This window comes from Gavialis gangeticus, unplaced genomic scaffold, assembly GCF_001723915.1.
Source record: "Gavialis gangeticus isolate Ggan-Ray unplaced genomic scaffold, GavGan_comp1, whole genome shotgun sequence".
In the NCBI taxonomy this organism is placed as follows: Eukaryota; Metazoa; Chordata; order Crocodylia; family Gavialidae; genus Gavialis; species Gavialis gangeticus.
Window position 1 is genome coordinate 2,259,608 of NW_017729032.1, and position 10,926 is coordinate 2,270,533.

Below are 10,926 nucleotides of genomic sequence, written 5' to 3' on the forward strand. Positions count from 1 at the left end.
GTAAATCTAACACTTGCTCTAATTATTGACTAATTTTTTTGGACTCTTGGCAGCAGTGCTCAGGTTCTTCATCATTCATTCACCTGCCAGCAGCGGGACGTGTCCTGGCTCTGAGCACCAAGGGGATTGTGTAATTACAGCTACTAACCATCATATTCCCATAACATACCTGTCAAAGGGGTTTCTACACCCCCGCTGCTAACTTTGGAATGGGTTGTGCCAGTGATACCCTTTCCCCAAGCTCAGCAAGAGCGCTAATACCCTTCAATAAATGTCATGGAAAGTGGTAATGCCTTTCAGTGATGTCATCTGCAAAGAAGGCTAAATCCGTAGCTGCTCAAGTCCAATGTTTTCAGTTGTCTTGCCTGGTATTTTATTTCATGTATCCATTAAAAGTGATTACGGATCAAATTGCATGGTTGAATCCGAATGTCAGAGCAAAATTATGGATAAATATTACAGATTATTACAACTCGGTCTCCAGGCCATTCTCAAGTCCCGCAGCACTGGGAGCTGGGGGAGCAGATCTCCACAGACAAGGAGTTCAAGGCAGCTAGAAATACTCTGAGGCCAAAAATGAGCTCCAGTTCAGAGTAGAAAGCAATCTGGCGCATTAGATCATGGGCTGGAGGGAGGCAGCAGCTCTGCAAGGTGCAGTCGGTAGGAACGAGTAGCTAATAGTGATCTTGCTGTGCAAGGCACGCAGATGTTGGTCTTCGTGAGGACCCCTGCAGGTGGGAGGGCCTTGGGAGGTCCACGTTACATTGGCAAGTCTGCCTCCGATTCCCAGCTCCACCATGAAGCGAGTGTTAATCCCCTGGTACTTTAATGGGGCAGTGTGTTGCAATGATTAGGGCGCTTGGGAGACGCAGGCTGTCATCCTGCTTTTACCCTTTGGCACTGGTGGCACCCTGAGCAGGTGAATTCACCCCTTTATCTCTGCTTCCACTCCTGCTGTTTGTCTGATCTGGTTCGGTGGGAAGCTCTTGGCATCCAAGGGGTCCGTGGGTGCTGCTGTAGGCACGTGATGGAGCCCCACCTACATAGCTCATAGGTGCTACCAGCTTATAAATAGCACTGGGCCATGCAGTGCTCGGTGCAATGCCTGTGCTCTAATCAGGACTTGCTGTTCTTCCTGGTGGGTCCTTGGCTACACAGATCAAGGTGCTGGCACCTTGATACTGAGATATGTGCAGCCTTCTCTTAGGTCTGTGGTACCTGAGTATCCCTCTTAGCCAGGGGTGGACAATTATTTGGCCTGTAGGGCCACTTTTAAGGGGTTTTGGTGAGCTGGTAAGGGTGGGGGGGAAGGTGCTGACCTGGACTTAGTCTCTGTCCTGGCTGTTTACAGTGCCCAGCGTGGCAGGGGGAAAGGGGAGCAAGGTTCTGGACAGAGCAGGTGGATGGGCAGATGAGGTCTCCATGCAGACTGGCCCAAGACCCATGCGGGCAGGGTGGGTGGATGGGATGGGGTCGCAGGCAGGCGGGGAGTGGCATACAGGAGCGGGACAGGTGGATGGGGCTGGGGTTGGGATGGTGGGACAGTGACAGTGCGAGGGGGATTCAGCCCAGAGGCCATATTTTGCCCACCCCTGCTCTTATCCTTTATTGACCTCCTGTCCATCGTAGACTTAATGTTAGTGGAAAGTCTGGGCTAGATTCTGCGGAGCTGCGGCTTCCTAAGTTCTTTCCAAAATCCTGCTCTGGTCACTACTGGGGCACCTGTCCAGGAGACGCTTTCTGAGGGCTTCCTTTCTCAGTTCTTCCCATCATCTTAGCAAGCCCCTGTCCTACTTCATCGCCCCTTCACAAAATGTTAAAAATGCCAACAACTTAGTTCTCCAGCGGTACAACCAAGTCAACCCTGACTCATTCTGAAAGCAGATCAGGTACCCACGGCTTTAGCGTAGACAAGGCTTTGGGTTGTGTCGCTGCAACAATTAGTGATCCAAGTCCTTTCGGTTGCTTTCAGACTGCTATCCCAGCCTTGTGCATCACCTCTTCCCCACCACTGAATGGCAAAGTGAAATACAAAAAGAGGCTTTCCATGTTGATTTAAGGTGAATTAGCAGCACAGCTGCTAATTCACCTTAAAATGAACTGCTTATCGCGGCACTTGGAATATTTTTTTTCCCCCCACTTTCTTGCTGCAGACAAATTGCTGCAATCAATGCTGAGCTGATCATCCCCTGAAAGGCTCTGAGCTTCCCTTTACAGTTGGACTGATTGTCTTGGACTGTGTGATGTGGGAGGGAAAGGGTGCGAGGACATGGGTCAGTAACGGGCCTCTCGTCTCAGCTGCGGCACTGGAATCATTCAAGTCTCTGGAAGCAAACTAGCATCTGCGTGCATTAAGGTCTCGCAGCTTGGCGGGGAGCTGCAGTGGCTCTCTAGCATTTCAGAACATTTCTCAGGGTCCTAATGGCATTCTAGTTTGAAAGGCATTCGTTGGGGTTTGCAGTGCACTGGTTTTTGCTCTTCCTTTTCCATTTAGCCAGTCCCAGGGGAGGGATGTCTTCAATCTAGGAAGCAAAGGCAGAGCATTCTCTCCCAATTGCTGCCCATCCTGTAAAACCTCTCAAATGTCTCTGCTTTTGAAGGTCTCACGTAGCTGGCGTCCCCTCACTCTCTTTCCTGCCAACTGCTTGTATCAACAAGGCAGCATCATGGGCCCGAGGTGCAGAAAAAACCATTTATGCGAAAGGAAGGACTCCCAGTGCAATGTCTGTTCCAGCCATTGTGCGCTCTGGCCTTCGCATCATACTGCTGTCATACAGGGTGTCTGCATCTAGGCCTCGGCAAGTGGAGAGGTCAGTCTCCTGTCTCCCAGAGGTCATGGAGACAATTGCAACAGAGTGCAGAGCCCCGGCTCCAGCGCTCTTTAGACTGATGCCATGCAAGCATTGTCTCGGGGAATGGACCTGCTTAGGTCAAGGAGGTATCTCCTGATCCCCTCTACAGAGAGGTCTCCAACCCACTGACCTTCAGGTCTCATGAACTGAACCCCAGTTGTCCTTCTGCCATTCTGCACTATTTTTCAGCAACAAAATCTGTTGCAAGAGAATGCATTTCCCCTGTTTATTGGCAGCCCACCTTGTTAATGCTCCCCTGCATGTAGCTGGACTTTTAACTCGAAATAGTAAGAAATAAGGTAATGAGCTGTCAGCAGCTCTGCCCCTTCAGCATGAAAGCACAGCTTCGCATCACTTGAGCCAAATGAAATAATCCCAGTAACACAGCCACAGTATTAGACTATTATCCTCCAAGTTCATCAATCACTAGGTCCCATGTAGGACTAGCCTAATAATCCAGGCTTGTGAATCCCCACTGGGGTGCTGAGGTGGAGGAGATGAGATCTAAGCACAGCTCAGGCTCGTCCTTTCCTGACCACTCGCCCACCCCAACTGCTCAGCCCCTCTGCAATGAGTTACATGTTCACCTTTACCCAGCTACTCTTTCCCCCGACTCCTACTGCCTGGTCCATGTGAGGAGCTAAACCAGGGGTAGGCAACCCCTGGCATGCGGGCCAGAGCGTGGCATGTGAAGACATTTGACTGTGCATCTTTCACCATCCCGTAACCATGACTTTACAGGGCACTGAGTGTGACCAGACCACATCCCAATCCACAATGTGCATGTGCCCCCTGACAATGGTGGTTGCATCTTGGGGCAGTCAGCAGGGAAGGGCCAGGGATGAGCTGCCACAACAAGCATCAGGCCCCTTGCAGCTCCCCTGCCATCTCCCCCTGGTACACCAACATCTTACAAGTCCAAGTTGCAGATACTTTTGGCACTCTGCCCAAAAACGTTGCTGACCCCTGAGCCTAAACACTATGATAAGTAAATCCCGTTTTGAAATGGGGTGCTGCTCAGCTCAGAAGCCATGGAGGGGTTCCTCAAGTCTGAAAACACTTGATCCGGGCTAAGACTAATGCAGGGGCTCAGAATTGCTCTCATCGTCCCTTCTTCTGGATCCAGGGTTGGACCTAAATGTTGCATTTTCAAAAAGACTCTCTTGCGGGTGTTTCTGAACCTTAGCTCCTTATTTGAATTGATCTAACTTCAGCTCCCAGTCATCGATTGTGTCTTTGGTCTGGCGTACGAGCCCTCCGTTAGAAGTCTTCTCACAATGGTGGTTGCTTTGCATAGACTATTTTACTGAGGGCTTTAACATAACAAGTGGCATCCTGGAACCCACTTGGGCACCTTAAGTGTAAGGCTATACATGGAAGTAACACGAGTACAACCAGATTTTTTTGCTCTCCCCTAATGTATATTGCTAATATATTTTCCCCAGCTCAAGCAGGAAATGCTCTCACACTAGATGGGCCACTCCTGTGTTTGGCTCCAGATTGTTTTTCAAATGATAATTTTGTCAGCAGTGCCTCGCGTGACCGTGCGAAGGGGGTCACTTGGCTACCCTGCAGCATGACGAGGAGACTCCAATCAGAATGAGATTTCTTCTGGGTGAGAAATCCAAGGTGCTGTCAGCTTGGTTGGAGCAGTACGCGAGCTCACGTATATGAGCTAATGGAAGAGTTTTAACTCTTACTACGCTCATGTTATCCAGACTGTCCTCTTAAAAGACTCTGCAGGCTCGTTCTAGGCAGCAGCTCCCCTTGTACTGCTGAAATGCTCCAATGGAGATTTCAAACCCTCAGAAATAAGGAGATTATGCAAGTAAGGCTGACCCCCCTCAACCTTAACCATACCCCCTTGTGCATTGCCTGTAGAATATTCTTTCTCGCCCATTAATGTTTGTCGGGGCACATTCATGTAATACAGACCAGGATTTTTCTTGCTTTTTTTTTTGACTGTGCATCTTTCATCATCCCTTAGCCATGACTTACAGGGCACTGAATGGGACTAGACCATATCCCAATCCACAAATCTTCATGCTGCTCCCTTCCTACCCATATGAAGGAGTCTACCCTTTCATAGACTTGTAGGGCTGGAAGGGACCTCCAGAGGGGTCATCTAGTCCAACCCCTGCCCAAAGCAGGATCATCCCAATCTGGCCCATCCTATGCAAATGCATACTCTAAACTCTTCATAAAACTATCATCAACCCTGACACAACTGCCACAGGTAAAGCAGAGGAGCCACGGCAGCCAACGTCCTGCTTGTCTAAAAGGCTGCTAATATATATGCTCAAGAGATCCCAGGAGGAGAGCCATGCCTCTGCTACAGAGGAAGGTAACCTCCCAAGTCTGTACCAATCTGACGATGGGGTAAAATTCCTTCCTGATCCCAAATGTGGCATCAGTCTGACCCCAAGTGAAGGGGCAAGACCCTCCAGCCAGTAACCTCAGGAAATCCCAGCAGGAGCACTGGCACAGTTCCCAGCCTTGGCTGCATCCAACACCCAATGCCTCTGAAAGAGGTATAAAATCCCCTGACGCATGCAGCAGAAAAGGCAGGGCAGGGGCAACTAGCAAAGCCCCAAAGCCTGGGAAACACCCAAAGCAGAACACAGGCATCATTATGCCCAGGTCATCTGCAGCTAGTGGCTGTTCACCCTCTTCTTGAACATCTCCAGCAATGAGGAGTTCACAGCTATTTTGCTGCCTCACTATTCTAGTTGTGAAGAAGTTTTTTCCTGATATCCAATCTAAACCTGCTTTGCTGCAGCTTCAAGCCATTTTCAGTACAACTTTCACTCCCTCCTCCTCTGCAGGGAAGGCCAGAGTGAGTGGATGGTATTTGCACAATGACCTGAAAGTCCTATGGCTGGAAGTAGGGCACTGGCAAGTTTAGAGAAAGTAGAGTGACTGAGAAGGATTTCTCTTAAATGTCATGACCAGGAATCGTGGTTTTCTCTGATTAAAAATAAATACATAAATAAAAAAAATGCTCAATTTTTGGATCTGAAACGTTGCCCACAATCCACATTTTTCCATGATTAAAATGAGAGAGAGAGAGAGAGAGGTTTAATTTTAATCATGGAAAATGTGGATTTGGGGTTACTTCTTTTAATCCAAAACTTGGGGATTCTTTTTATCCGAGAAAACCAGGATCCCTGGTCATGACTAACAACATCTTTGCATTTAGACTTGAAGGCAATACTGCGTGAGCCTCAGCTGAAAAATAAGTACGAGGGGGGCTGGATTAGATGATCTTGTGAGGTCCCTTCCAGCCCTGCTTTCCTAGAAGGCAATCTCCAGAGGAGCTCAAACCAAGCATTTTTAAGTCAAAGCCATCGCCTTGAATGGTTCCTACAGCCAGGAAACCAACTGATTTGGGGGAAAGAGCTATACACAGTGAGCTCTTCTAGTGGGTCAGCATCTTCTGTAGGATCAAATGGCTTTTGCTGCAACATCTGGTTGTAGCCCAGTATGGGATGTGATGCAGCGATGTAGGTTAGAACAAACAAAGGTGCAGTTAAACGAGGGTGAAGGTCCCAACTTGGAGACCACAGCTGCTGTCTAGCTTAGATGCATGTGAGAGAGGGTAAGTGATCTTGGAGACTGATCTTTTGTCATCTCAGTGTAGACTCAGTCTCACTGTCAGCCTCTTTGAACAGTTTTGGGGGTTGTGCATGGATGGGGTCAATGCCGCAAACTTCCTCCAACGAAGGTGCTAAACCAGCTCCAGTCATCTCTCCAAGTCCTTGCTTCTACCTGCTGGCTTTGCTGCTCTCTTGTGTCCAGAGAAAGCAGAGCTGTAAAGAAAAAGCTCATGTATAAGATGGAACGAACCTGGGACACAAGAGGAATGGGAATCAAAGGGAGGTGGGGGGGGGAGGGGAGAAGGAATGAAATAACTGCAGTGAGGAAGATGCAGGGATGGAGATGTAAACTCTTGATAAAAGTTGGACTGCAAAAAAATTCTTCCTTTCTTCCTTTCCTCTCCTCTTCTGTTATGGTGTGTGTGTGTGCGTGTGTGTGTGAGAGCATCAGAGTGAAAATCCGTAACGACAGAGTTCTCGGGGCACGGGGGAATGCATGGACTTTGCTACTCTCTGCAATTACAATAATAGAATAATTATTACAATTATAATATAGTGCTTGCATTATAATAATTATAATTATAATATAATTGGTGCAATGCTATGACCATGATGTATTTCAGGTCATTCCAGGAAAGAACATGTGGACTTTCTTTTCATCGTTGCAAAATGTTTGTTCTTCAGTTCTCTACAGGATGCAGTAAGTCCTCCTAGGGGGTGGACTGCATGACTCTTGGGGTCCCTTCCAGCCTTGAAATGGGTGTAGCATCTCATGGCATACAGAGAATGACACCTGGAAATTCAAAATGCCTGACACTCTTTCCCCTACCTGTTTGTATTATGGTAGCACAGAGGTGCTCATTGCACCTGAGGCTTTGTTCGGTTGGGTGCGTACAGACGCACAGAGTGGGAACCAGTCACTGCCCTGATGACTTGACCATCTCATTGGGCAAGATGGGTGGACACAAATGGTTATCCCAGTTGTACAGAAAGGATGAATGAAGCTGGGGGGAAGAAGTGACTTCTGACAGAGCTGGACGCTGAACCGAGATGTCCCAAGCACAGTCCAGTGCATTTACCACCAACCTCCTCTGTTTTGGCTGGGGAAAGGCCTGGTGGAAGGTGGCTGAGGGACATCAACGATCCATAACTTCTAGGTTTCTAGATGCAACCTCCCATGGAGCCTTTGCTGAGGAGGTGGGTACAAATCCATCCCACAACCATTTCCTACTATCCTCCCATTCCCTTCCCTTAGTGTATCCATTGTATTCCAAGTTTTCTTGAGCTCGTATATGAAATCCCTGACAGTGGGCATCTCGAAGTAACACATGTTGCAGCAACTCAGGTAAAGGAGGTGGGCAAAACCTCTGAGTGCACATTTCTGATTCTGAGCTGATTTGGCAAAGGGCTACTAGTGGGTGTGCCTAAGCCAGAAGATCAGATAGGAAACAAAAGGGAGGTGGGGAGGTGCATCTCTAGCCTGCACTGAGGATTATTTCATCCTCACTGTTTGTTTCTGCATGGAAAAATCAGTGCTGCAATGCTCCATATCTGGCTAATCTCAATTTGGAGTTCCTGACAGGTGGCCCAAGGGTATAACTGCATGCACTCGGCACTTATTTTGACATCGTAATCCAAACTGACTTGTGGCGCTTGGATATACAATAAATTCATTACAGCTAAACCCTCTGGCTCTGGGATTTCCTGTTGGTAAGTCTTGGAAAATCGGGTTTCCCAGTGGTATCAGGTTGAAAATGTTTGCAGATAAAAATTCAAGCAAGCAAGCTGTGCCAGAAGAGCCTTGCAGCCGGACTGGGGGTATGCTTTACTGCCTCGGGCAGCGGTAGATTATCCCTTTCTGCTGCCCTGGATGGGGGAATGTAAGGCCTACTCCAAATAAACACATGCACGCACATTTAACACTGAACTCAAGCAGCCTTTTGAAATTGGGGGAAATATTTGTGAGCTTAAATGATAAGCGTGTACATAAGTGTTCTGTTAGATCAGAGTCTAAAACAGCTGCCTCAGCCCAGCTCCCTGGCATGCAGGAGGAAAACCTGTGTCCTGTCACCAAGGCAGCTGATGCCCAGCGGTTCTGAATCCAGCATCCAGGTAAAGTGGTGGGTATAGGCAATAATGCATTAAGTGCAGCTGACATCCACTGCAGCCCATCCACGTGAGCGGACAGGGGCAGCCATGCACCTTGCACTGTTCCCATGGGGCAGCAAGACTAGTCTGTGAGCGCTGAGACTGCTTGGGGGTGAGTAAGGGCATCTCAACGTGGCCCATGAGGTTGCCTTCGCCTGTGACTTGCATCTCCGTATGATGGTGCGTCAGTCAGCCTGGGTACCTCACTATCCTGTGTCCAGACCCTGCTGTCTTTTCCGATGCTGAACACATCTTGGAAACGGTTGCACTGAGGTTAGTGGAGCCAATGCAGTATACAGGCATCAATCTCACTCTCAGTACTGGTATCGGCTTTGACTGAAATGTTCACTGTCCCCATGAGTTAGGAGCCAAATTCCCACTGATTTTCCTGGGGAGGTGGACATCTGTCTGTTGCCAGGCCTCCGAGAGGCCTGTTATCTCTCTTTCCCTTTTGAAGCTTACCTTATCCTTGCATTCAAGTGGCTTCATAGGCTGGAAATGCGGTCAAGCCTCGTCCTCTCTCTTTGACAAGTAACTGGCCTGGTGGATAATAGAAAGCAGCGGGTGTGACATATCTCGGCTGTAGCAAAGCTTCTGGCACTGCTTATGGGAATATCATGTGAGACTAACTAGGGAAATATGGTGAATTCATCCAGACTTCAAAGTAGGTGCACAACTGATTGAAAAACTGCACCAAGAATTATCCGTGGTTTGTTGTCGGCCTCAGATGACATCTCGAGGGGCTTGCGGGAGGGGTCTTAGAGGTGTCTGTCCTGAGCCCAATACCAGTCATTGTTTTAATTCATGAGCTGGGTCATGGCATTTAGAGCTTATTTTGTGGATGACACTAGAGGGAGGAGGCTGTGAGCACTTTGGAGAAGAGGATCGGGGTTTAAAAGGACCTTGATATAATGGGGAACTTGAAATCCACACAATGAAATCAATAAAGACAAGTGCAGAGGGCTGGTCTTGAGAAGGAAGAATAGTACAGGTAGATCCAAAATGGAAAATAATTGGTTCGGCAGGTGTGATGCAGAACAGGACCCTCAGGCTTATTGTGGACCTCTGCCACCTTTGAAGTTATGGACTCTCTGTTGCACAGAGCCGGCTCTGTATTCCTGTTAAACACTGTACTTAGAAGCAACTTCTTGACTATATTTTATTGTCTGCTTATCTTGGGTATGTGATTTGCCTGGAAACATTATCAAATGATGTTGCTCTTCCTCGGTGGTGAGGTCACAAGGAAGAGCGATGTCGTTCCATAATGTATTGATGGGAAATTAGACAAAGGAGGGGACTGCTTTGCTCTACCCAGTTCTTGCGAGGCTTTGCCTAGAGTCCTGCATCCAGTGTTGAGCATCGCTTTATTAATAAAGATGTGAACAAATTAGAGAGAGCCCAGAGACAAGAATGAGGAGCAACTATCAAAAGAGTTTATAATACATAGTCTATGGGAAAGAATTGAAAGAATTGGTTTTGGTTGGTTTAAAAAAGGGATGATTGAGGTGGAAATTGGGTAGTATAGTTCCAGTAGGTGAAAAGTGGTTAATAAGGACAGTGACCAGTTTGCCTTCATGCCTACTGGGGGTAAAGCAAGATGACGTAGGCTACCTTGAGGCAAAGATGATGTAGATTAGGAATTATGGAAAGCTTTAAAAGGGTAGCAAAGTGCAGGAACTGGCTGACTAGGGATGCTGCCAGATCTTATTGTAACCTGGGCGGTACTCCAAGAGGTACCGCCTCTCCAATTGAAGGGATCAAAGCAGGTGCACAAGTGCTGTGGGAGGTGTAGGGACTCTCCTCCCCCTGTAGAACAGAGCCAGATCACCAATGGGGTCTTGACCGTATACCTTTTAATACTGGGAACATAACAGGCATAAATCAGAGGGTATAATGGACACTACAATGCCCCAAGGGGGCAGGATTCAACAAAGGTTAGACACTTACAATCATTGACAAAAAACAGGGTTAACAAAATATAAAACACACACAGCAGAACAAACAATATGGGTTGGTGAAATCTAAAAAGGCACAAAATGCAAAATGTCAAATGACAAGGAAATATAGGGCCTTGGTATCTGGAGGGGGAACACAATGGCCCCTTTCCACTGCAAGAAAACTTGCACCCCAAGTTACCGCAGCTGGGACTTGAACCCATATCTCCAACATAGTAGGTAGGAACACTGCCACACAGCCAGCACTACTCCAGCCTGCTAAGGGTCTTGGCCTTCCTGGAGCCTCGGCCTCATGTTGAGCTGCCTGGCCTCTGATTGGAGGAGCTGGAAGCAGGGCTGGGAACCTCTCAGGTCGCTGCTCAGATCCTGGCTGGA